Raw genomic sequence first — 27,058 nt, forward strand, 5'->3', positions numbered from 1 at the left:
GGGTTGAAAGGTTATGGCGAGAGGGCGGGAATTGGAGTTGAGGCCGAAATGAGATCAGTTATGATTGTGTTGAATGGCAGGGCAGGCTCAAGGGGCTGAATTGCCTACTCCTGCTGCTAGTTCTTATGTTCTTATGATGGGGTTCTATGGGACATCGGCAAAGTAGCTCTTCTTTAGTCCCAACAGTGAGCACTAATATTATTCAAAATCTTGACTTAAATTTTACTGCTGAATCTGACAAGATATCAGGATAAAACAATACCACAGTTATGCATTTCCTCTCATCAGGTTCCTTAATCATTTCCCATCAAAAGGCAGAATCAGAGGCAATTAAAGCATTTGGAGAGTTCTAACTCTCCCTTTTTTTTCACAATCTATTATTTCTAGACTTCTCAAACAAGTTGGGCTTAATGCCAATATCAAAATGACTTTTAAAAGAATTAAATCATTTATTTAAATCAGTTTGCTTCCCTGCCTAGTTGTCACATTGAACATGCTCTATTGTTTCTCTTTTACTGCTTTGATTTTCCCGAAAGGACTATAATGGCATCAATCTTTTTGATTTACTTCCCCTGATAATGGTCTGTTTCTTCACAAAACCATATTAATTAAAAAATAAACTGAGGTATCCTGAGAGTGCTGATTTGCCAATTGCTTTAGGAGGGAATTATTATTTTTCAACAGGATGCATTTTGTATCTGGGCATCAGATTAAAAGCTAGCTATTAGGAAGTTATTCATTAGAATGTGTATAACAATAATTAAAATGATTAACAAATTATCTGGAAAACTAAATATATAAAATACCATCAGAATGATTCATTATTTTTCAGCATTCCAGGCTCTTTCATTAGCTTATGAAAACAAATGGCTTGATTTGTAGCCAGCAAGCTTTATTTACAAGTGTTTGATTAAACATTTTGTCATTGGAAGCTTTACTTTAAATTGCATGGGCTAAAACTATAAACTGGATTTTAAGGTGCAAGATTGCATGCATTTGGGAGGGGTTAGGTGGTTAAAACCAAAAAATTAACAACGTTTCGGGAAGCCAGCTTCAACCTACTGCCTCCTTTATTTCATTGCAGCCAAAATGGTGGAAGCAAGCAACCCCTTTGGGGGAGATGGCCCGTCAAGTTCAATATGTTAACCGCTCATTAAGAGCGATATTGACTTCGGTACTCAACTTGAACTTTGGGTCCATGGGTTTCCTGGGCGTCCTGTACAAAACAGCATTTCAGAGAACTGAAGCCACATCGGGGAAAAATGACAACAACTTCTCAGTATACCCAGCTATTTTCTTACCGGCGTTTGGGAAAGCGTTTGTTCACAGTATTTGTGCTGGGAGGTTACTTTATGCACTGGTGTTGTCACCAACCCTGTGGAGATTTGGAGATCTATTCTGCACCTGGGAGCTCTGATTTATCAGGTCAGCATGGCTGCTGTTTACAGTGCTTTAGATTGGACCTCAGGTGAGGCACAAGATGACCAGCAACAGTGTAGGAGGCCATACCCAGCACACATTGTCAATATTGTCTGTGAAGACTTCATTCAGTGTGAACAGAGGGAAGGAACAGACCTGTAGAATAATGGGTTTATAGTTATAGTAATGAGATAGTGATGTGTACCATGATATAATAGTGACATCAGCAGTCATGTGGAAGAGACTGAGAAGAGAAGTTTGCACAAGAGAGATGGTATTTAGTTGCTTACAATGTACTTTGGTGTAAATAAAGAAACTTTCAAGAAACATATTAGAGTTGGACTGAAGTCACTCATAAATAATGGGAAATTTGCCCAATCCAGAACAGACCACAAGCTACCAGAAGTGAGATGCAAATCGCATTCAAAGTGGAAACCAAACCATAAACCAAGACCTATGATTGTGAGCAATGGGTTATGTTCATCAGTTGGATGGGGATCATTGGTTGAGGGTGATTATGAGGAAGAGGTGTACCATTGCATAAGAATGAGATGTAAGGAACTGCGTAGTCAGAGATGGTTGGGTTTACCTGAAAGGTAAGTTGCTGTGAGGAGTGATGTGCTGGGATAGTCTTGAGAAGAGAGAGTGAGAGGGTTTGGGACAATACATCAGGATGTAGGTGAATGTGGCACTTTACTCAACTTTCCTACCCTGCTTAGGTCATCAAACCACTTTTTGCAGTGAATTCAGGAGCATGGCACCAACACCCTGCTGTTAACTTCCAACAAAGCCTTCAATGTGTCACCTGCAAATGTCTTCCCCCTGTCACTAGAAAGAGTATCTCCAGCAAGGCCCTTATGTCTCCCAACAGCTCATGCAGAGAGCTGTTATTGAAATGGGGTGTAGCCTTTGCTCCATCTTGACTCCATAACAACAGGTCTGTGGCACTCCATCAGAAATCCCAACTCCTTCAACTTGCATATTTTGACTGTCCCTTCATTTACTGGAGTTGAAATTGCGACATGCATGTCATTATCATGCCTGCTGACCTTATTTTGACAAGAAATGCAAAACGATAATGAAGTGACTCAGTTAAAAAGCCACTGGCAGATTTATTATCAGCAACCGCCCCCATCTCTCAGGGTGGCTTTGCATTAAAATCCAGTTCAACCTGTTAATAAAGACACATCAAAATAAAAGCAAACTACTGCAAATGCTGGAAATCTGATATTAAAACAGAAAGTGCTGGAAATACTCAGCAGATCTGGCAGCATGGGTGGAGAGCAAAACTGAATTAGCTTTAATTATCTGTTGAATCTTGCTAAGTAATTGCATGACATACCGAGAATTTCCTCGGGGCTTCACAGATCGGCTTTCCTAACTTCATTGGAAATGCAGTTTAAGGATCTCTCTGCTGTTACCACCAAAGCCTTTGTTTCTGGCTCACCTTCATCTTGATCCCTCTTCTTTTCCCCTCCATTTCTGCATCTTCTCTACCATTTTTTGGTTCCTGTTGCCCAGGTGTTCATTGCTCACTCTGTAGTTTACAACCTGCTCTTCAACATGATCTCAGGTACTGCAACATCTAGGAAAAGCCTACGTTGTTAATTTTTAATCCTTAGATTTTCTTCACATGTAAGCTTTGCTTCTAGACCGTACACAGCTCTTTTATATAATGAATCATACTGGAGAGACAGAGAGCTACAGTAATTAACAATTCATGCTAACTATGCTGCTACCTTGTTTGACCAAAACGGAAGTTGCACATAAATCTGATCATATTTAATTAAAGTTACCAAGTTAATAATGACTGAACTTTCCTGTTGTCCTTTCTTTACTATTCACCTATTAGTAGTGTTTAGATTTCCTTCAATCACTCTTAGCTTAACTAGCGTAACCTCCAATGTGTATTGGAATTGGCGGTGGTTGAACACAAAAACTATAACACAGACAGTTACTATTATTGGAACAAAATTTTAATTTGTTCCTTTAAAAAAAATCATTCAAAGGATTAACCATAGTTTTAATTCATTTGGATTTAACAATATTAGACTTTCCACATTGTGACAAAGTGTAAGCGACCCAACAAATATCAGCCCTGTGAGATCTTTGAGATAGCTACTATTCCATTATATCCTTCACTAACATATCATAGAAATCATAATTCAAGAATTCCTTGTTAGGGCCTGGCTTCATATTCTGCCGATGGATGAGTGCTGACACTATAATCACTCTGGTTGTTATATTTACTAAAATTACTATGGATATGAAACTTCTTCAAAATTTGTACAATATCATATAGATCTGTGTGTGAAATCCATTGAAGCACATTATGAATAAACTGATGAATTAATAAAGTTGAAACTTGCATTACAAAACCCTCAATGTTTTAAACGCGTGTAGTTGGAATGCTTCCATAGATTTTACAAAATATATCCATCAAGCGGCAAACAGCTTGACATCCATTGGATTTACATTCATTTAATCAATAGTTTGGTATCATTATTACATTTCAGCAGTCACAACAGTTTGGTATTGTCAAACTATAAGTGGCCTGTGTATAATCAAAATGCCCTCTGTCTGGCTCCAGAATGTTATTGAGGAATGCTGCATTGCAATGAACAGTGTGTTGCAGTAGTAGTGATCTGCCTAAGGGCAAATCCTATGCTAATTTCTCCTGCTTGTTTCTCCATGCCTCATGGTCTTGTACTTTCTTCTTCAGTTGCTTTCGGAGGCTCCCATTTTCAATTTTGAGTTGTCTAATGTCATCATTCTCTTTCTCCTTCGTGATCTACATCCCTCTAATATTCAGTGCTGTTCGAAAGCCAATTCCAGGGTTTTGACCCAGTGACAGTGAAGGAGTGACAATACATTTCTAAGTCAGAATGCTGCGTCATTTGGAGAGAACTTGTAGATGGTGTTGTTCCCATGTGTCTGCTTCAGATGTGCTGTTGATAAGAGATTGTAGAGATAGTGATTAGAATTATTTTTTGAGATCTGCAGAGTATGTTATGTGAAATAAACATATCTTGTTCATACAGAGAGCTATGCGCATTTCAGAGCATGTTTTCAGTTTTTGGAGTTTCAAATGGTGACAGGACAAATGGGATTAAAATTTAACTTTATTGTTTAACAGCTTGAAGACCAGGGCCAGGAGCTTGTGGGAAGGCCAAAGAGCAAAGAGAGAAGAGGAGAGGAATAGCTCAGAAAATCTATTTAAAATTATAATAAAGTACTAATCTGCAGCAACCTGGGGCCGGGATATACTTTTGGAAGCATAACATTGCCACCTAGTGTTTGGAAGCCTGCAAATGAAGGAAAGAATTTTCAGGTGGAACTCCTGATGTCATCCTGCGTCATTTCCATTTTCAGGTCGGCGGGGGCGCAGCTGAGTCAGCTACGCGCCTGCCGCCCTGTCAATGGTCTATTGAGACCATTGAGAAACTAATTAAAACCATTGACGGACCTACCCATCCAACCTTAAGGTTGGCGGGCAGGCCGGGAGCCCCGGCAGGCTTCAGAAAAAGCATGAAACCTCATCCACAGGCAGGATGAGGTATCATGAGGGTTTTAAAATTTTTAATAAAGGTTTAAAAAAAAATGGTCATGTGATAGTGTCACATGAGGGGACATGTCAAGGGAATTTTTCTATCATTCGTATTACAATTTTTAAGTTGGAGCCGATCTCCGAAGCAGCACTTAGTCTCAGGGAGATCAGTGCGCTCTTTCACATGCATGCGCGAAAGAGCGCACTGCTGACCAAGGGAATCCCCCCCTGTTCACACAGGGAGCACATAGTGTCTGCTCCCGCACTCCACCCCCCCCAACCCCGGAAAATTTTTCACCAAGAAATGGCAAAGTACCATGTTGAAAATAAGAACAGAATATGCTGGAAATACTCAGCAGAGCAGTCAGCATCCGTGAAGAGAGAAACAGTTAACATTTCAGGTCAATGACCTTTCATCAGAACTGGGAAAAGTTAGAGATGTGATACATTTTCAGCATGAGGTGGGTGGGATAAGGATACAAGGAAGGTCTGTGGACCTGATGGTTCTAGTGGAGAATGCAGTCTGACCACTGAACTCCTGCTGTAATTATTCTGAAGTCCACCAACAACCAAGAGTCTTCATTAATGGTTAGAAAGAGGACATTTGACCCATTGAGTTCACGTTGGCTCTCTGCAAGAGCAATTTAGCTAGTTTCACCACACATCATTTCTGCATAACTCCACTATGGTGTCCGGAACGCTAATCCTGCTGGCGGCTGGCATGAACTTGATTTGTATCCCAGCTCATGGAAGGTGGGAGGTCTCCATTGATGCCTCGGGTCTGCTTCAGAACATCATGGGATGTGGGGGGTAGCGAAGGTGTCGGGGGGTGAGGTTGGGGGAGAATGAGGGTCTTGGAGGGGTGAGATTGGAGGGGGGGTGAAAGTGTCAGGGAGTGAGGTTGGGAGGGGGGAGGAGGGAGAACAGGGGAGGGGAGAAGAATGTGGCAAGTGGGGATGTAGGTGTAAGCGTGGAGGAAGCTGTATGGGTGGGAGTTCTGAGGGGGGAAGGAGACTGGAGGGGGGATGGTGTCTGGGGGGAGTTCAGAGAGGGGAAGGCGACAGGGGAGAAGTGAGTTTGGGAAGGAGGAATGGTGTCCGGTAGGAGGAGGGAGTTCTGAGGGGGGAAGGTATCCAGGGTATGGAGGGAGTTTGGAAGGGGGAAGGTCTGGGAGGAGGAGGGAGTAAGGGTGAAGGAGGGAGTAAGGGTGGAGGAGGGAGTTAGCAGGTGGATGTCTTGGTGAATGTGCAAGGGAGGGGTCGGTAGAATCAATGACTACCTCCTGGGGAGCAAACTGAGGGCGGGCATGGTAGGAGGGAATGATGAGTATGAGAGGGGCAGAGTGAACCAGAAGGGTGGGAGGGTGAGGATGCGTCGGTAGTGGTGCGAAGGACAGTGAGGGTGCTTGGTGGGGACTTGGAGCAGGTGTGGACCCTGGGATTGAGAAGGAGAAGGTTGGGGAGGTCAATGTGGATGGGGTGGGAATCTCAGGAAATTAGGGAATGTGCACATCAACCTGGGCATCCTGGAAAGACAATGGTTCGAGTTGACAGGTGACGGTGGGGAGGTGGAAGGGGAAGTGGGAGGTGATACCATGGAGGGGGGTCAACAGCGATGGGGGAAAGGACATGGGTGACTGGGGGAGGGGAAAGGATGGGGGAGCTGATCCAAAACTTCACCACGACCATGGTTGTCCAAATCAAAAATGAGCTGCTCCCTCTGCAGTGACAGAGGATAAAGTTGAAGGGGTCATAGGCAAAGGGGACTCGGAGGGAGCAGCCAGTCTGTGAGATTACTGAGTGGATGACCCGGGGTGTCCAGCTGCTGCTCCTCCTCTCTTTGGGTACCCGGGGACCCTGGCCTGGCTCCTTGAGGGGAAGGAGCACCTTGAGGTATGTCAATGTGCCCCGACTCCCTCTCACATTGCCACTGCAGGACCTCACCCATGGCTACCACAATGAAGTGCAGGTCTGTACACATCTCTGCGTTCTGTTGGACCAGGGTCTCCATGGCGTCCGCCATCCTCCCCATGGATAACTCCATGAGCGCACACGTGGGTGATACTTCATCAGAGAGCAGGCAGACGCACTCCTCTGACTCGCGTGCCACTCTGTTGAAGGCTTCCAACAGCTCTGCCTGATGTTCCCACGCCATCTGCTGACTCTCCACAATGAGTTGGAAGGCCAAATCCAGAGGCTCGTCATCTGACTCAGACCTCACAGATACCCAACAGTCCTCCGAGTGCTGGGGAGCTTGGCCAAACCTGCCTCCTGCTGCTGCGGACAAGTGCCTGTGCGGTGACCCTCAGCTTGTGAACCCAAGCCTGCTCTAGATCCAGGTCCCACAGAGGTGTGTGTCTCTGTGCTGATGGGGAGTGTGGGTAAGTGCTGTGATGGGTCTTCCAGGCTGCTTATTTCCAGCTCTTCAATGGTGGAGGTGTCCTCTTGGCTGGAAGTGAGGACGTGGATGGAGCTGAGGGATTGGCTGACTGAGGGTGTGGATCGCTTGGCAGAGCTCCCTGTGAACCAAAGTGGAGATAATTAGTGCGTGGCAGTTGCGCTGAGAGAGGGATGATGTGGTGCAGGATTCTCATGAGGGTGTTCACTGCCAATCTCACCATCGCCGCAGGCAGGGTCCATGTCTTCACCAGTCAACTTGATGGTACGCTCCTCAAATTGAGCAACTAATGTGGGCCACTCCACCCCGAGTCTGGGACCTCTCTCTGCTGCTGTGAGCAGGCTTCTCCTGCATGAAAACAGATGGAGAGAGTGTGAGCAGGATGCATGGCACTGCGTAGAATATTTGTGTGGTGAGTGGAGCCACAGATGGGATGAGGACGTGAGCTCCAGGGGATATGAGCCTGATGGATATGTGAGGGTATGTGTGAGAGATAGTGGTGTTGCCTCTTGAGGCGTGAGATCCCTGTGGATGTGTGAGGGGTTTGGGAGTGTGTGAGCTCAGAGCGATGAGGTGATTGCCTTACCCTGGCAGAACAGATGAAAGCATTCATTCTCTTCCTGCATTGGATGGCTGATCTCCTCTGTCCTCCGGTGGCCCTGATCACCACTAATACCACCTCCCAGGCCAGATTGGTGACACTGGTGGACCTCCTGTGGCCAGAGCTGGGGTTTAGGACAACATGGCAGCGTTCCACTGCGTCTAGCAGGTGCCCTAGAGAGGCATCTCTCAATTTGGGGGCTGCCATCTTCTTTGCTTTTGGGCCATCTGTCACCAAGAGCAGTCCTGGTCTGTAGATATGAAACAGAGAAACATGGAAAATAGGTGCAGGAATTGGTCATTTGGGTCTTTGAGCCTGCTCTAACAGGATCCCTAAATCTGAAGAAGGCATGCGCTCTGGTGCACTTTATATATGGCACCTGGAGTGAGGAAGCACTGAGGTCACTGGGGCGGGCAAATCCGAACCTGCCCACCAGTGATCCGGAGTTTTTCCCGTGAGCACATTATCACTGAGGCAGGGCATGCCGTGAATGGAACGGTATGGCGCGAAAACTTACCATTGTTGCCAGCAGGTAACACGACTTTTTTCCTGCCACACATTGTGCAAATCTGGAACCATTCCGCCCCTAAGTGCCATGTTCAGAATTGGACACAATACCCCATTTGAGACCAAACCAGCATTTTTTTAAGGCTGACAATAATTTTCTTGTTCTTGTACTCTATGCCTCTATCTATAAAGTCTAGGATTCCATGTGCCTTTTTATCACCCTTTCAACCTGTCCTGCCACCTTCAGTAATCTGGACGCATATATCCTCAGGTGTGTCGGCTCCAACACCCCCTTTCAAACTGTACTCTTCATTTCATTTTGCTTCTCCTCATTCTTCCTAGCAAACTGTATCACTTCACTATTCCCTACATTAAATTTAATTTGCCATGTGTCTACCCATTGCACCAGTTGAGGCCTAGAGTGGGATGTCCTCTTGAAGTCTATCACTATCCCCTTCACAGTTCAAATACTTCTTAGTTTTATGTTGTCTGTAAATTTTGAAATTGTGCCATAAAACCCATGGGCAGAATTTTCCCTTTGGCATGCAGGGGCGGACCCCACATGTCCACACGTAAAATGACGCTGCTGACGACATCTCTGCGCGCCATTGTGATATTTCGCTGGGCGGGCGCACTATGATGTCCGTTGCGCGCCCGCCATTAATTAACGGGCCACTTAAGGCCCTTGAGGCGCCAACTGACCGGGATCTTTTGGCACCCGTGCAATCTTTGGGTCGGTGCATGGGGGCAATGGGCAGGCGGGTAGGACACATTTGTATAAACCTCATCCACAGGTGGGATAAGAGGGGTCAGTGGGGTAGTGAGTGTACACAGTTATATATTTATTTATGAAAGTTTTTGAAACTTGCCTGTGTGATCTGCAGTACTTCAAACTCACACCAGCTGCTTTTTCTGGACTCTTAAACTTCAGGTCAGCACTCTGCAGTGAGGAATCTTTTCTGGGCCTGCAGGTTTCAGGAAGCCTTCCCTTAGCCTGGGAATGGGAGCTGAACTCTCCACTGGAGGCAGTTCCTCTGAGTAAGAAGGAAGGACCAGAAGGGGTAGGAGGCCAGGAGTGCACATTCAGCCTCCAGGGGAGCCACCTTTAGGAGGCCAGGCGCAGGCACAAGGGGCGCAGGGCCAAGAGGTATACCAAGGCGGAAGGGGCTGCAGAAGACACCACTATCCTGCTACCAGGGTATACAGGCAGTGAAGCAGCTACCTGAGGTGCAGTGCCAAAGAAGGTTCCGTCTGTCAAGGGAAACAGTCAACTATATCTGTCTGATGATTGGCCCTGAGATCTCCGCTATGTGCGTGGGCACCCCATGCCAGCGGTTCTGAAGGTCACAGTTGCCCTCAACCTCTATGCATCTGGCTCCTTCCAGGACTCGGTGGGTGATCTTTGCATTGTCTCCTAATCAGCTGTCCACATTTGTGTCAAGCAGGTCACAGAAGCTCTGTTCAGATGGGCATTTACTTTCATCCACTACCGCTGGGACCAGGCAAGCCAGATACAGCGAGCCAGAGGCTTTGCGACCGTTGCTGGTTTCCCCCGCGTCCAGGGGGCAATAGACTGCACACATGTGGCCATCAAGGCGCCAGCAGGTGAGCCCGGTGCCTTCGTCAACAGGAAGGGCTTCCACTCCATGAACGTGCAGATAGTGTGTGATCACAGGATGCAGATTCTGCAAGTCTGTACAAGGTACCCAGGCAGCTCCCATGATGTCTACATCCTCAGACACTCCCAGGTGTCAGGGCTCTTTAGTGCTCCAGCTGAGCTGGATGGATAGCTGCTGGGTGACAAGGGTTATCCTCTCAGAAGGCGGCTCATGACGCCTCTCCGCCATCGAAGAAAAGAAGCTGAGCAGTGGTACAATAGGAACCACACCTCCACAAAGGCTGTGGTGGAGAGAGACATTGGTCTTCTCAAGATGCGCTTCCGATGCCTGGACTGTTCAGGGGGCGCACTCCAGTACCCCCCAGATCGTGTCTCGGTGATAGTGGGTGCATGCTGCACTCTCCGCAATCTTGCGCTGGAAAGGGGGGACGCAGTGGATGTTGAAGATGTAGACGCAGTGTCTGTGGCTGCACACGATGAGTCCAGCAGTGAGTCCGAGGATGAGCTCGCACAGGGACAGGCTGAGGGGGTAGACGCTGACCCGGGCATACTCCAGGGAGGCAGGGACACCCGGGAGGCTTTAATCCAACGAACCTTCAGCTAGCACACCACAGATGGACCTCCAGGACAAGCCTGGGCTGCAGGCTCCATACTTGACACCTAAGGGCAAAATCTGCCATTTTAGGAACAGTCACTAAGTGCCTTGTTAATAAAGCTGAATGTCCAACAAAGCACTCATTACAATTTTGGAAACCATACACATGCAGAAGAAAAGAGGCACCCTCAGCCATGGTGAAATATCTGAATTTAATATGTCAAGCAAACCAACTTATTCCAAAAAAAAGAGAATAGTGTTACAAAACAAAGCAAATCATAAGGACCTCATCTCGGGCCAACACAAAAGCACCAGTGAAAAACCCTTGGCGTGCCTAAGGTGCCTTATGCTTTTGTTTCCAGGTGCTACATCTTGGTGCTGCCCCATCGTGGGAGTGGCATCTGAGACAGCCTGCTGACACTGCTGTCCTGTTGGCCTCAATGACCTTGGGTATCATCCTCTGGCTCATGGAGCCAATGCTGGCCTCACCTGGCAGGGAGCTACCAGTTCCAAGCTGGCATTTCCCCTGTCGTCGCAGTCTCATCAGATGCTATGGTCACTGGGAGAGGGGTGAAGGAGCTGCTGCCCTCAATCGGAGACCCCTGGGAGATGCCCGCAGAGATGCCAGGCAGCTGCTGCACCGACGTGAGGTTGCTTCAGACCTCCCTGCTCACCGTAGATGGATGGGCACCCAGATGGGAAAGTTGATGCCCAAACCATCTTCCACACTGGCACTGACCAACTGAGGTCAATGCCAATGTGAGGGCTTGCTGCTCTGAGCTCATCCGCAGGAAGCCCTGATGGGCCTCCTGGAGTAGGCTCTCCACGAGAGTTGCCACTCTCTCCATGGAGGACGCATGGCGCTCGGCCATGAGGCTCATTGCTTCGGCAATAGTTCGCGTAGACTCCTCCACTACGGACACCAAGCCAAGCATAGCCTCATGTATCTCCACCAGATGCTTCCGCACACCCGGCTACATTTCATGCACTTGCTGCATCGTGGACGACTCCAGAAGCACAACATCAGGCACCGACTGAGCATGTGCCTGGTTCCCTGCAGTCCTCTGATTGCTGGTGCCATGGGCACTCTCTGTCTCTGCCAGCTCTTCCAGCAACTGTGAAGTTCCCTCACCACTGTGCCCTGGGACACTAGCTGAAGATCTAATTCCCACTGAGGTGCTAGTATCTGTGCTGGTGCCTGCCTGGCAGAGATGGTGTGATGCAGGTGAGACTTCAGGGCCCTCAGGTGTGGGAGGGGGCATCTGCTGCTTCTCCTCCCGGCCCTGCTCCGCTGAGGCTGAAAGGAAGAACAAGGACATTGGATTAGTTAACGTGGAGACAATGTCAAAGTGCATCCCTGTCCTCCAGATCATTATACACTCATCATTCCATAGCCAATGGTCAACCCATATTGTAAAATTAAATCAATTAACATTCAGCACTGCCATGGCTGTTGGGAGGACAATGCTGACCTCATTGTTGGTCAAACATATCTGTCCGTAGCACCCCAGCCTCACTGACAGCAGTGGACCTTGGCGCATGGTGCCTCTCCAGATCCAGGGCCTCCTGTTCAAAGCGGCTAGGAATGGCGATTTGCGCCAGGCCACTGCCAGTCCTTGCATGCTCTGCCATGTTATGCGCATTCTTCTCCTGAAAAGGAGAGACGAACATTGATTAGTGAAAATTGTACCTGGACTCTCTTTGCACATGGCCCACCCCAACCAGAGTGGGACATTGCAGGTCTCCGGTGTCTTCTCACCCCACTGCTGCCAAATACTCACACAAAGATGCTAGGCTGCTCCCAACCCCCCACCCCCTTGGCCACATGCTGCCTACATCACATTTGGCACCATTTGGTATATCCTTCCATAGCAAGGAGGTGCAAGCACGTGGACCGCAGAGGGCAGCAGATTGATCATTGCTGACGTCACCTTGAAGCTCCCCTCCCAGCATCTCATCACCCTGACTTGGACATGTCCTGAAGTTCTAGCACTGTGCCTAGGTGCAGCTCGTCCAGGTGGTCACCAAAACAGTCATGTGGGTCTCAGTGTAACACATGCTGCGGGGGCAAAACACATCTCTTCATCACCCTCTCAGGCTGACCTCAGCCTGGGCAGTATATGCTTGCCCACCCAGCGCAGGACACAGACCATCAATGATTCAATGCAGTTACTACACTCAGACTTGGGGGAGCGAGGCGGTGCTGGGGGGAAAGCCGACCTGCTGGGTTGTGACCAATGACAACATGGTACTCACCCTGCCAGAGGGCAACAAATCATTGAAGCGCTTGCGACACTGGTTCCAACTGTGTCGCACCATGTCGCGGGAGCTCACCACCTCCGCCACCTCCTCCCATTCTGGGGAACCAGCACCTCCCGGCGTGCTGCCATCTCCTCATGGAGGGCAGCAAAGCAGTCATCCAAAAAACAAGGGCCCCCCACCCTACCCTCTGGCCTGACCTGTCCCGCTGGCCTACCCTCCAGCCTGGCCTGCTCTGCTGGCCTACCCTCCGGACTGGCCTGCTCACCAGAAGCCCTCTGGTGAGTCCTTCCACTTGCTATTGCGAGCAGCCTTGCAAAGGCTGCCAGTGCTTCAGATAAACAGGCCGCCGGGTCGCCATTGGACCCAGCGGGCAATGCACTCCTGCTGCCGCCCACCGATTCCCACTATCCTTGGGAGTCGTGTAGTATGCTGGGCAAGCCATAATTGGCCCACCCCCGTAAAATGGCTGCGTAGACACGGCTGCGGGCAGCAATTGGGTCCGTGCTGACCCGCGCCCATTTCTGCTCCACCTCCTGCCAAACAGAAAATTCAGCCCCATGTCTAAGTTTAATATATATCAAGAATGGCAATAATTCGAGTACCAAACCATGACGAACACCATTGTGTACCTTCCTCCTATAATGTCGCACTTTGTCAAATGCCTTTTGAAAGTTCATATATGCCAATTCAAGTGCATTACCCACATCAGCCTCACCCCTGGACTCCAGGACTTAGAATCTGGGGACTGGTTGTGGTCCCTGTCCTGGCCACTGGTGCTACTGGGACTACAGGTGGGAACTCTGCCCTCACACGTGTGAATGTCACATTTCCAGCCAATTAAGGTTCCTTAGAGCACTAAATAGCTGCAAGGCTGCTGTGATCAGTGGGAATGCATTCTCCACCAACCGTTTAGGTGTGGGGGGACAGGAAACCCCACTATCCAAAAAATCCTGCCCTATAGTTCTTGCGCAACTCTGTAATTTCCTTGCAAATTTGTTCCTATATATCTTTCCCACTGATGTTGCTGCATCAAAATGATCAAGTTGGTTAAATATGATTTGCCTTTAATAAATCCATCTAAAAGTTATCCTACAACAAAGATTAAATTAACCGGCCTGTATTTACTGGGTTTATCCTTACCCTTTTTTGAACAAGGGTGTAACATTTGCAATTCTCCGGTCCTCTGACACAACCCCCATATTTAAGGAGGATTAGAAGATTATAGCCAATGCCCCCATAATGTCCACCCTTACTTCCCTCAGCAATCTCGAATGCATCCCATCCAGCCCTGCTGACTTATCAGCTTTAAGATACCAGCTCTTTATCACTTTTTGCTCCATCCTGTATCTCAGCTATCTTATCTTTCACTATGACTCTGGCAACATCTTCTTCCTTGGTTAAGACAAATACAAAGTGCTAATTTAGCATCTCAACATGCCCCCTCCCTCCAAAGATCCCCCTGTCAGCCCTTAATTGGCCTCACGCCTCGTCTTACCACCCTTTTGCTATTTATATACCTAAAGAAGGCTCTCTTATTTCCTTTTTCATTTCCCCACTGAACTGTTTATATTCAGACGTGGTTCTCACTTGCATTATCAACCTGACATCAGTTGTACTTGCCCTTTCTCTGCTTTATCTTTTTCTTTAGTCCTATTGATAACCAGGCAGCTCTGGCTTTATTTGTTTTATCTTTCCTCCTTGAGGGAATGGACCTTGATTGTACCTGAACCTGTTCTGAGATGGTCCTTCTACCTTGGGCCCCAGGTGTGGGACTTGGTTAGTGGACAGGCTGTAGACATACCCTGGTACTTGCTTAACACTTGTTTATTAGTACTGCTTCTAGACAGGTTACAGAGCAGGCATGTTGCTCCCAGACATGGTGTTCTAACCTCCATCTCTCTCTCTCTCTCAAGGTTCAAACACATGACTGACTGAAGTCAGAGGTATATCATCATCCATGTCATACATTAGCATATCCCTCCTGTTAACATATCATACTATAAAACCAACTCCTCTTTAAAGACAATTCATTGTTTCATTACAGATTTGTGTGCTAATCTTTCATTTCAGTTCAACCAAGACAGGTCTATTCTCTTCCCACTGAATTTGACCCTCCTCCAATTAAATTTCTTTACTCTGGATTGCTCCTTGTCCTTTACCATAGGTAACCTAAACATATGATACTATGATCCATGTTCCCCAAACATTCCCCTACTGACTCTTGATCCACTTCACCCACCTCATTTCACAGAATCAAATACAGCAACGCCTCCTTCCTCATTAGGCTTGAAGTATACTGGTAAAGAAAATTCTCCTGAACATACTTCAGAAACTCTTCTATCTCTGGCCTTTACACTTTTATTATCCCAATCTATATTAGGAAAAGTCACCCATTATCAATATTCTATGGGCAGAATGTTACGGTCCTCTCTGGCACGTATGTGGCGGGCTTCCCTAAACTTTCGTTGGTGGCCCTCGCACCACCATCCTACCCAACTCCGACCATTCCTCAGTTTTATGACATGGAGGCCTAGGGTGGGATGCCCGCCCTTGCGTTAATTGAAGGCCTCAACTTGAAGGCTTGCTGGGGAAGTTCAGGGATGAGTGGGATGCACAGCAGATCATCCTGCTCGGGCTTTGGGTGGGAAATGGGGAGTGCCTCTGTGCCTCTCTTCAGGGTCCCTGTTCCACTTGAGACCATACCCTCCTTCCAGGTCTTCCTCCACATGGGTTCTCCTTTGCCCCTGGCCTCTCCATCAAGATCCCCATCCCTCCCTCACCCCTGGACTCCAGGACTTAGAATCTGGGGACTGGTTGTGGTCCCTGTCCTGGCCACTGGTGCTACTGGGACTACAGGTGGGAACTCTGCCCTCACACGTGTGAATGTCACATTTCCAGCCAATTAAGGTTCCTTAGAGCACTAAATAGCTGCAAGGCTGCTGTGATCAGTGGGAATGCATTCTCCACCAACCGTTTAGGTGTGGGGGGACAGGAAACCCCACTATCCAAAAAATCCTGCCCTATAGTTCTTGCGCAACTCTGTAATTTCCTTGCAAATTTGTTCCTATATATCTTTCCCACTAGTTGGTGATGTAATAGTATCTCAATTTTTTTAAACTCTAATCAAACAGAGTCTGTCCTCAACACCTTTTGGACATCTTCTTTCTCCACCAAGGTATTGGCCTTCTTAATCAATACTGCCACTCCTTGTTTTTTCTTTACTTCCCTTTCTTTCCAGAACACCTTGATTCCAGGAATATTTACCCAGTCCTGCCCTTTTCTTGAGCCAGGTCTCCATTATTGGCACAACACCATATCCTATTGCCTATTTGTGCCTACATAGTGTGGTATTATAAATGATCAAGTGTGCAGATACACATATTTCTTTGAATCCTTGTCACTACTTGCTGCTAGATTACAGATCATTTCAGATATTAAACATTGCCCTTTATTTTCCAAACAGGCAATATTTTCTGCTCTAATATGCTCCTGACATTTCTAAATAGCAAGTCTTTTTCTGGTTTATTTATGCATAATAATAATCATTGTTCACTGCCACCTACAGGAAATTTAATAATGACAGTGGTTGCATTTGTATATTTATTTATGAATTTATAATTTGCAGTAGAATTCAATCTCCAGTTGTATTCAGTTCCAGACAAGAACTTTTATTTTACCATTGTCTTCCCCTCATTTGCCCTTATTGTGGGTGGGATACAGTTCCATATCAACATCCTGGTGCTTCACAGATTTAATAATTTTTCATGAGCTAATCTTGCTAGTCGATATTGGTAGTCTATTTTATTATGTGGGAGTTATGAGTAAATCTCACCTTTTTCTCAATAAATTGCACATAGGTCCTTTCTAGCTTGTGTCACTGGATAGTGACAATGATTGGGCATCTTGGCTGATTCTTCTTTCCCTTGCCCAGTCTGATGAGGTCAACTGCAGTGTCCCTGCATTTGTTGCCCCAGAAGAGATGAAATAGCTCAGTACAAACTGGAAATTTAACCATCAACTCAGTACCACACCAGCCAGTGTATCGCTCTTCTGAGCCATCATGAAAGCTAAAGGCAAGGATTTCAAAAACACCAAATTATTTCTATAACTTTAAAACAAAAAGTTTCGCGAAGTGACTTCAAAATGTTTCTTAGGATTGGAAAGTGTATATTTTACACACCCTTGGTTTGCTTATTTTCTTAGTCGTAAAATTATTTTTTTCATGGACCAGAGCCTTTATATTTAAATGCTGTCCTTTTTGATTATGAAGGAATGTAAATGTGAAAATAATTGAAACAAAAAAATGTTACTTTCTTCCTGTGATCCTTTTCCTTTATTAAAATATTATGCTTGAAAATGGATTTATGAAAGAATTCAAGTCACACATTCAATGGAATTTAAGCGAGGCAGGATTTCACATTATGGTGCATTGAACCTCAGGCTCCTGCATTTAACTGAGCAATAACCTCCATTACTGTTGAGTGCATGAGACACTGTACAATTCTCATGTGCTGATTAAATGTCAAGGTCACAGCCCTTGGTTTAAGAGAATCACTTGGGAGCTTCTCAATGCTAAGACAGTGCAGTAATTGAAAATAGTATTTCTAGAGCTACTTTCAGCACAGAACCAATGGAAATATGTTTTGCTGCACACAGCAAAATAACATATGATTTGATAAATACCTACTCAAAATTTAAATTGAGCTGGGCAAGGACAACAATTGAACCAGCATGAACTAATTTGTTTCTCAAAAATAAATATAAATGTAATGTGTTATAGTTTAGACTTTGGGTTAATTTTACATTTTTCAGAACATGTTGTTGAATTTCTTGAAGGCATGTGCACCAAATTTTACATTGATTGAGTTTAAATGCCTCTAAAACTTTGCTTCAAAATCAGCATGTTGAATTCCTCAAGATATCTGAGAATGATTGATAAAATATAGTTCTGCTTGACTGCAAGACTACAACTAGATCATTGGCATTTGACATCTATTTAGAAAATATACAACTTGCTAACCAAATCAGCAAGCTTGGCACTTGAACCCGCAACCTTATGCTTATCTTTCAGAACAGATTAAAAAACCTTAATGGAATCTAATAAACTTTTTTCTTATAAATGTGCAGATAAAACTCAAGATTCTCTGGCTACAACTGAATAGGTAAAAGTGGGACCAGAGAAGGGCAGCCCCTGTCAGCTGGATGGTAGAAGAGAGGCATTAGAAGAGGATGGTGTGGTTAACTGCGTCAAAGGCTGCAGAGAGACTGAGAAAGACGAGGAGCAATAATTCATCATGCCCATTGTCACATAGAATTTAATTTGTGGCTTTGATTAAGGCCATTTCAGGGCTGTGACAGTTAGAAGCCTAATTGGAGAATTTCAAAAATCAAGTTGTAGGCAGGATGGTCACAGATTTGGCAGGTGACTTTAGGGAGGATAAGGAGTTTGGAGATGGAGTGGTAGTTTAAAGGACTAAGGGGTCAAGGGTGGTGTTTTTGAGAAGGCTGTAAAAGGTTCTTTCTTTGAAGCTATTCTGAGAATATAATTTCATTAGCCAACTATTAAATATAAATAAAAGCAGGTGTTCTCCAATTTTCTTTAATAGAAGGGTTTCATCTCAAAAACTTTGATGGTGCAATACTTAATTTCTCTATTCTACACAGGTGCACTAACTTGATTGGGAATCCTGATGTCAGCTGATTAGCATACTGTTGGGCAGGACATAATCATAAATCCCACCAATCATAGGCCTGAAATACTTTAGCAGGATCAGAACATTTAAGGTGATGGAGGAAGGTGATCTTCGTGGTCATTTGAAGGCAGCCTGCATCTAAGAATGACCTCTGGTGTGACCAGAAAGTGGAGACAGCAGCAGAATATGAAAGGAAAGAAACAGCAAATGTTACTGACGGTGACATGAAGCAGCTCTTAAGTTTGAGAGGAAAATGTGAAACACCTCACAGTGTTATGTGCTTTAATGGAATAAATTGAATTGTATTTCGTAAGGTGCAATGTTGAATTTCAACTGCTATTTAATGTACTTTTACAAATTTTATGAATAAAGTATACTTTTGGAAAATAAAGAGGGGAGAAAACTTGTTTGGGGCTAGAAACAAAAAGCCTGCAAATGACACAAGAATGATTTGTAAGGAAATGGAATAGGCAGCTAATGATACATCTTTAACCAGCAGGACACACAGCAATGCTGAAAAATGTTCAGTAACCTGACAAGGACAGCGAAGGTGGGTGACTTAGTAGCAATGTGCCAAGACTAATTAGTACCACAGAGCCAAAGAGACAAGTGTGCACTACATGCTGTAAGTATCCCAGCTGTGGGGTGTCACAGTAAGCAAGGAATTAACAGCTGAACTAGGTCTATCTGAATCAGCTTCCCTCAGATCTTTCCATGCATCAATGTCTTGTGATGTATGTCCCTTCAAGTTAAAGTTCTCAGACAGCCTTTAATACTTCCTCTGAAAAGGAAAGGTTTGAGGTCTATCGTGGGCCATTAAAACCTTTCCTTCTTCATGCAGGAAAAAAAATTCACATACCAGAGCAAGTCAGGCAATAGGTAGAGAATCAAGGTATCGATATTGCACAAGGATGAGACCATGGGGATTCTACGGACTAACATCTCAAAAGTGATAGGACAGTTGGAGACCCTGCAATCCAAGTGGGTTTGTGTGCACCAGCTAAGTGCTTGTGAGTTTAAAGAAAATTTATACCCATTATATCTATAGATATAATTGTGTGGAACCCCGATTAAAGCAGAAAAGGAATTGCTCACACTGACTTCAGGTATCTGAAGGGTTTTATTTAATTTTTCTTTTTACAGAAGCAAGAAAATAAAACCCACAGGAGGGCTGCCCAGAACAAATGTTTCCAGAACCATCGGAACATTCCTCACTCCATAATTCACCCCATACCATCCCAGGAATGTGAGATAGATATTGCAGATGTTACTGGGTAAATTATTGTACACAAGGAAGGCAGAGAATGTGGGGGTGGAAAAAGAACTTGATGTTCTTCAGTGGAAGCTCAGGACAAGTCAATAGTTGGCTCTAGAGTGGATGGACAATGATCTCATGGATCACACCATGCAGATAATGATGGTAGTGGAGCCTTGTTTTGGCAACTGGCTGTGACTGTGATGTAGTCCAATGTCATCCTTTGGCATCATAAAAAAAATTTATATAGCCCCTTTCACTTCTCTGGGCAACTGAAAGCACCTTACAGTCAGTGAAGTATTTCTGAAGTGGTACAATGTGGGAAATGTGGCAGCCAGTTCATGCACATTAAGCTCCCAGATAGCAAAAGCTCAATGATCAGATTTGTTTTAACTGTTGGTTGAGGGATAATTTTTTGTCAAGAAACTGGGTGAACACTCCCCAGCTGTTCTTTGAAATAGTACCGTGGATTTTTTATATTTGCCTGAAAGAGCAGTTTAAAGCTTCATTCAAAGCAGAGATATTTATTCAGCAATGCTAATTGCAGCTGCCGCAACGTCTCCTCCAACAGGATGACTTTCAAGGCACTGAATATCTCTAACATGGAGCCATTTACAAATGGACTGCAAGCCTTGGGTGACCTAATGGAGAGAGCAATGATTCCTTCATAGCAGTATCTCATAAAACTTGAAGGGGATCAGATACTCTCTTGGGATAATAATGGTTCCATCTGTTCTGCAATAGATAGTCACGAGTCTCCTGACCATATTGTAATTGTAAGAAAATCATAGTTGCACAAGATGTAAGAGCAATACTAATTCTTAGCTGATTATTATGAAATTTCTTAAAGATTCAAAATAATATGTTTACTACTTTAAATTGTCTTTATTCATTCCAATATAAACGGAAAGGCTGCATTTATTTGTGTCATAACACCAGGGAGAGCAAAGACCGTGTCAGTTGCAGAAAGTGAGAGATGCTTTTAAGTGCAGCTGGTGTCTTATAACTCATTTTATCATTTGCATCTAGACAGCCTAAATTAAGTTTTGCGATGCAAACTGAAACTTGAAACCCGACCTGAAGGATCATTGACCTGAAACATTGGGTGGAAATTGTCCCCTCCCTCCATCAGTGGGATTCATGCTGGGTGGGGGCGGAAGACATGGTAGGGAGTGAAAAATCATGATTCTAACATAGGGGAGCCAGGTTGGGATCGTTCCCTCCTGACATTCATGGCACGTTGATGGGAGGTCTGGCCCCCCCCGCTGAAGCTCGACAGAAACCCATTTTGCAGCTCATGCATGTTCATTAAAACCCCAAAAGACCAAAATTATGTACCCCCATCAAATCTTCTGCCTCGCTAGTGGCAATTTATGACATTCTGTTAGCTGACTGGACATTCATGGCAAGCACCCGGTGAGGGAGAATCTTAAAGCACTTACCTTGGAGTCGAAGCTGGCTGCACCACTGCAGCTGGCCGCAGATGTGGTGTGCGTGGAAGACATGAGTTTGGGAGGTCTGGAGGAGACAAAGGGGGGATGTGTGCAAGACATGGGGGCTGTGGATGCAAGGCCTGAAGAGGAGGGTGTCCAGAAGAGAACAAGGAGATGGTGTTCAGAAGAGAAGAAGGTGGGGAAGTGTGGATGAGAAGAAGGTAGGAGGACTGTGGATGAAGTGAGGGGCAAGGAAGGCATGAAATGAAAGGGTGGAAGGACGCCATGAGGGAGAAGGGGGAGGGGGGTAGGGTTAGGCCAGAGTGCTTCAGAGGGAGAGGTCACTCGATTTGACATTGAAATCCTGGGGGGAAGAAGTGAGGGTGCTGGTGTTATGACAGGACGGAGATTGTGAGAGGGGGAAGTGGTACGCAGTAGGTGGGAATGTCAGGTCCAGGTATGGCATGCATGGTTCTCATCCAGAAGGTCATTAAGGGGCACAAAAATGGTGACATGGACTGCAGGAGTGGGGAGGATCAGGGTGGGCATAGGAACATTGTCCGGGGTGGGCTCATTGGGGAGGGAAGGCTTGTCCAAATTAACAGTGATAGGGTCCAGAGTGATGGGGGGAGGCTCAAGGGTTATCGAAGGGATCGTGAAGGTGACATTGGGGAGGTCGATGGTGATGGGGAGGATGTTGGTGGGTGACATCGGAAATGGTGGTGGAGACAGTTTGAATTGAAATACACACCATCCTGAGAGAGAGCCAACTCCAGACCAAAGCAAAACCCTCAATGTCCAACTGTAAAACATTGAGGTGGGGAGGGTCTTCTCAGGTTGGTGGAACTGAGGGTCAGCACAACTGGACAACTAAAGGGAAAACCTAATAATCATGTGGAGAATGTATGAGAGCTTTCTCATTTGCTACTCCGCACTATTGGGTGAAGGCCACTTGGCAGCAGGTCTGGCCCAGAGAGTTCTCACAGCAATGAGACCCCAGCAAGCTGGAGAGCTGCAGTTCACCCTGAGCCATTGGCTATCTGCTCCAGGCAGAGTTAGGGAAGAAGGGGGGAGGGAGGAAGGGAGATGCCTACAAGAGGCATGCGGCTGAATAGCAGCCAAGGCATGACTGCAAACCTCCATCCTCCCAGGGGAATGGACCTGCCTGACAAGGGGTCATGTGGTTAGGCTTTCCATTGTGACAAAGTCTCTCCATAGTGTCTTGAGGGCAGTGGAGGCAAGCAGAATCGTGTGAGTGGGAGGCCTCTTGTTCATTCATCACCATTGTCAAAAAGCAATGTCTCGAAGTGCAGCCATGTATTAGGGGAAAGAAGACCCATCCTTAGCCTCACTTGAAATGGTGGAGTACGTGCGACCGGTAAAACTACAAGCGGCAAGAATGAATCCAGGAGACTTCCAATCAGTGCAACATAACATATATTTGAGATTGGAAAAACTATTTATAATGATTGATCAACTTTGCCACTGTGCTCATTCAGTACTTCTTAATTTCCCTTACTCTTCCACAACACCTAAGTGCTCCCCTGACATCTGAGCAGAGGTAGAGGCAGCCTGCTGATGACCATGCCCTGTTGTCTGTGATGACTTCGGTGGACGTACTTGGAGGGCCAAGGCCTGGAGGGCCTGGCCTACTTTGGGTCTCCGGCTCAGGGGCAGGTGCACTCTTCTCAGCCTGAGCTGATGAGGTCATAGGCAGAGAGGATTGAGAACACCTGGACACCCTTGGAGATTCCTGGCTGGAAGCCCAAGAGGTGTCCAGGTGATGTTCCTCCTCCCTTTAGGTGCCCAAGGGTCCCTCCCTGGCTCTTTGAAGAGAAGGGGCTCCTGGAGGCAGGTCAAGGTGCCTCATTCCCCCCTCCTGTAGCCATTACCAAAGCTCACCCATGGCTACAACAATGGAGTGCAGGTCCAAGTGCATCTCCGGCAGAAACTGGGCTTTCTGCTGCACCAGGTTCTCCATGGCATCCACCATCCTTCCCAAGAAGACTTCGATGCTCTTATGGCGGAGCCACTAGATCAAGTGCACACGGACAGACTCCTCTGCTTCGCATGCCACTCTGTTGAGGGCCTCTGCCATCTCTAACTGATGTTCTCCTGCATTTTGCTGATACTCCAGCATATTCTCCATGACCGCTTCCTGAGGCTCATCATCTGACCTAGTCTTGGCAGAAGCCTTTTCTCCAGCAGTCCTCTGAGCGCCAGAGGCCTTGGCACTGCCTCCTCTTGTTGAGGACACGTGTCCGTGAGGTGACCACCAGGGTGTGAGCCTGAGCGTAAACTAGATCAATGAGCTACTGAGGTGTTTGTCTCTGGGCTGGTGGAGGGCGCAGGTGAATGCCATGACGGCTCTACAGGTAAGAAGTCGTCCTCGACCTCTTCTGAGGTCTCCTGCGGGCTGGGGCTGACTTCAGGTGAGGGGACTGGCTGGCACCTAGAATGGAGAAAGAAGAGAACGGGTGACTGCCTAGGCTGGCTCAAAGTTGGTACTTATCAATCACCTTGATTTCCTAAGGGTGTTTGGATTATGCATGCTTCCTCACTAGATGCTTCTGGGATGCTGACCTCAACATCGGCACAGGCATGGTCACAGTCTTCCTCTGTCAGTTCAGCAGCTTGCTGTTCAAATTGTGTGAGGGGCCTGAAATCAGGCACCCCCCTGCTATTTTCTCTCTCCCCTTCCTGTTGTGGTCCACCTTCTTCTGCATGAAGAGATATAAATGTATTGTGATCACATATGAAAGAGCAGGTGGCAGGCTGCTAATTCTGGGCTGCCAACTGACCTCGTGATTCCCCAAAATCCAACCACTATGTACATGGCACAAGTGAGGAGTGAGATGCAATAATCTCCAGTTGCCTGGATGAGTGCAGCTCCAAGAAAACTCAGGAAGCTAGACACCATTTGGGCAAAGCAGCCTGGTTCATTGACACCCATCCAGAATCCTCAACATTTACTACTGACGCAGAATGGCAGCTACAAGATGCACTGCAGCAACTGACCAAGGCTCCTTGGACAGCATCTTCCAACCTGTGAGCTCTACCAGCTAGAATATGGGCAGCAGCACCTGCAAGTTGCTCTGTACTCTATCCCATGGCTGTGTTTTCACTGTGGCTGGGTGAAAATCCTGTAGTAGCCTCAATAATAGCACAGCACATGGACTACAGGGGTTCAATAAGGCAGCAGCCCAACAACTTGTCAAGGGCTAAGATAAAAGCAAAATACTGCAGATGCTGGAAATCTGAAACAAAGATAAAAATAGCTGGAAAAACTCAGCAGGTCTGACAGCATCTGCAGAAAAGAACACAGTTAACGTTTCAAGTCTGTAAGACTCTTCATCAGAACTGAGGAAATATCGTTCCCTCCGGGATACCCTGGTCCACTCCTCCATCACCCCCTACACCTCAACCCCCTTCCACGGCACTTTCCCATGCAACCACAGAAGGTGCAACACCTGCCCCTTTACTTGCCCCCTCACCGTCGAAGGGCCCAAACACTCCTTTCAAGTGAAGCAGCATTTCACTTGCACTTCTGTCAATTTAGTCTACTGCATTCGCTGCTCCCAATGCAGACCGCATTGGAGAGACCAAACGCAGACTGGGTGACCGCTTTGCAGAACACCTTCGGTCTGTCCACAAGCATAACCCAGACCTCCCTGTCGCTTGCCATTTCAACACTCCACTCTGCTCTCATGCCCATATGTCTGTCCTTGGCCTGCTGCATTGTTCCAGTGAAGCTCAATGCAAACTGGAGGAACAGCACCTCATCTTCCGATTAGGCACTTAACAGCCTTCCGGTCTGAATATTGAGTTAATCGACTTTAGATCATGAACTCTCTCCTCCATCCCCACCCCCTTTCTGATCCCCCTTTTTCCAATAATTTATAATTTTTTAATATATTTTTCTCTTCTCACCTATTTCCATTATTTTTAAATGTATTTCCATCCATTGTTTCATCTCCATCTTTTAGCCTACTTCGATCCCTTCCCCCCACCGCAACCCCCACTAGGGCTATCTGTTACTTGCTCGTCCTGCTTTCTACCCTTAATGTCACCATTAGCAAATTCCTTAGCTAATATCACCATCGTCAACACCCCTTTGATTTTTTGTCTATGACATATTTGGCAATCTCTTCTTTTCCTCCACCTATCACTGGCCCTCTATCCAGCTGTACCTCTCCCACCCCCCTCAACCAACTTATATTTCACCTCATTTCTATATTTCCTCAGTTCTGATGAAGAGTCATACGGACTCAAAACGTGAACTGTGTTCCTCCCTGCAGATGCTATCAGACCTGCTGAGTTTTTCCAGCTATTTTTATTTTTATAACTTGTCAAGGGAATTTAGGGATGGACAAGAGAAATGCTGGCCTTGCCCATGATGCCCATGTCCCATGAGAGAAACACAGAGATGGAGAGGTGGGTTGGAGGGGTAGAATGGTCACTTACCCTAGCAGTGCAGTTTAAGTCATTCACCCTTTTCCTACAGCGCAGGGTGGTCCTCCTCTGCACCCCACTGGTGCTGACCGCCCTGGCTACCTCCCAGGCTGCAGCGGTCAGCTGGGATGGCCTCCTGCAGCCAATCCATGGGGAAGGGGACATCCATGAACTGCTTCTAGGAGATGCTCGAGGGGTGCATTGTTGAAATGGGAAGCTGCGGATTGCTGCCTTCTCCTGCTCATCCTTTCCTTCCTTCTGTTAGTTAATGTCTGTCCGGATGGCTATTAAATTTGATGCCCGGAGATGACAGCAGGGCGCCTGACTCCCTGACCCCACTGCCATGGGACATGACGTGGAATGTCCGCATGCATAACTAATGAGCTGGGGGACGTACGATTGCATGTAAAACCCCAACCCGCCCTGCGGCGGAATCGCTCCGACTTTCTCATTCTGTCACGGAACTTATGGTGGAAGGGGGTGATTCCACTTGCTAACTTTGTTTCTCGCCACAGGTGCTGCCTGACTTGTTGCATATTTCCAGCTTTTGCAATTTTTAATCTCAGATTTCCAGCTTCTGGAATATTTGGCTTTTGTAAGAGACTGGAACTATTGTGCTACAGATCTTTCCCATCAGAAAATTCAAGAGTGCTGTCGGTAATTATTGCCCAAGCATCCCTTAATAGTGGATTCACTTCAGTTAACATGTATGAATCTCTGAAAGAATAAAATCCATAAATTCATATATGCATCTGTTGTTTCATTTTCACTGTAACTTGAGCTGCTGACTGGAAAGGTGCCAGGATCAGTTTCACATGCAGCGGTGGCTGCAGTGCAGTCTGAGTGTACAAGCATAACTGATCCTGATGCCTTTCCGGTCAGCGGCAAGAGTTACTGTTTGAAAAATTTCATGCATTGGGACCATTTACCCGGTCCCGATCCTGCACAGGCCTGAGATGTGCCAACAGTTGGAAGGTGGCCAGTTAATAAGCTGCCTCTATGAACAGCAGGTAGGTTCCTAAGGCCCAGAGGACTTATAGCACTGGATGGCTGGCAACCCCACCAGGAGAGGTGGGTGCTGCTGAGACAGGTAGGCAACTGTGACGGTGCCTCAGAACGGAGGCACTTTCTGAAACATGATGAAAGTTTAGAAATAATGAATACCCACAGCTGTCAGGGCCATCAGTGTGGAGGGAATACCCCTCCACATGATTGCCTGTGACCGTGGTTCTGGCCTTCTCATCCCAGCAGCTCCATGTTTGGATGATTGAGAGGAAGT

At 46.4% G+C, this 27,058-nt stretch overlaps 1 long non-coding RNA gene across 1 annotated transcript; it reads right to left on the reverse strand.

Moving 5' to 3' along the window:
• Positions 1 to 2,507: 2,507 nt before the first annotated feature.
• On the reverse strand, positions 2,508 to 26,114 carry LOC121290728. Its single transcript, XR_005945871.1, has 2 exons — positions 25,792 to 26,114; positions 2,508 to 4,367 (listed from the first exon to the last, which is right to left on the reverse strand). It is a non-coding gene; the product is annotated as an uncharacterized LOC121290728 (long non-coding RNA).
• Between the last annotated feature and the right edge of the window lie 944 nt (positions 26,115 to 27,058).

The sequence above is a fragment of the Carcharodon carcharias genome, chromosome 18 (assembly GCF_017639515.1).
Source record: "Carcharodon carcharias isolate sCarCar2 chromosome 18, sCarCar2.pri, whole genome shotgun sequence".
NCBI classification, from domain to species: Eukaryota; Metazoa; Chordata; class Chondrichthyes; order Lamniformes; family Lamnidae; genus Carcharodon; species Carcharodon carcharias.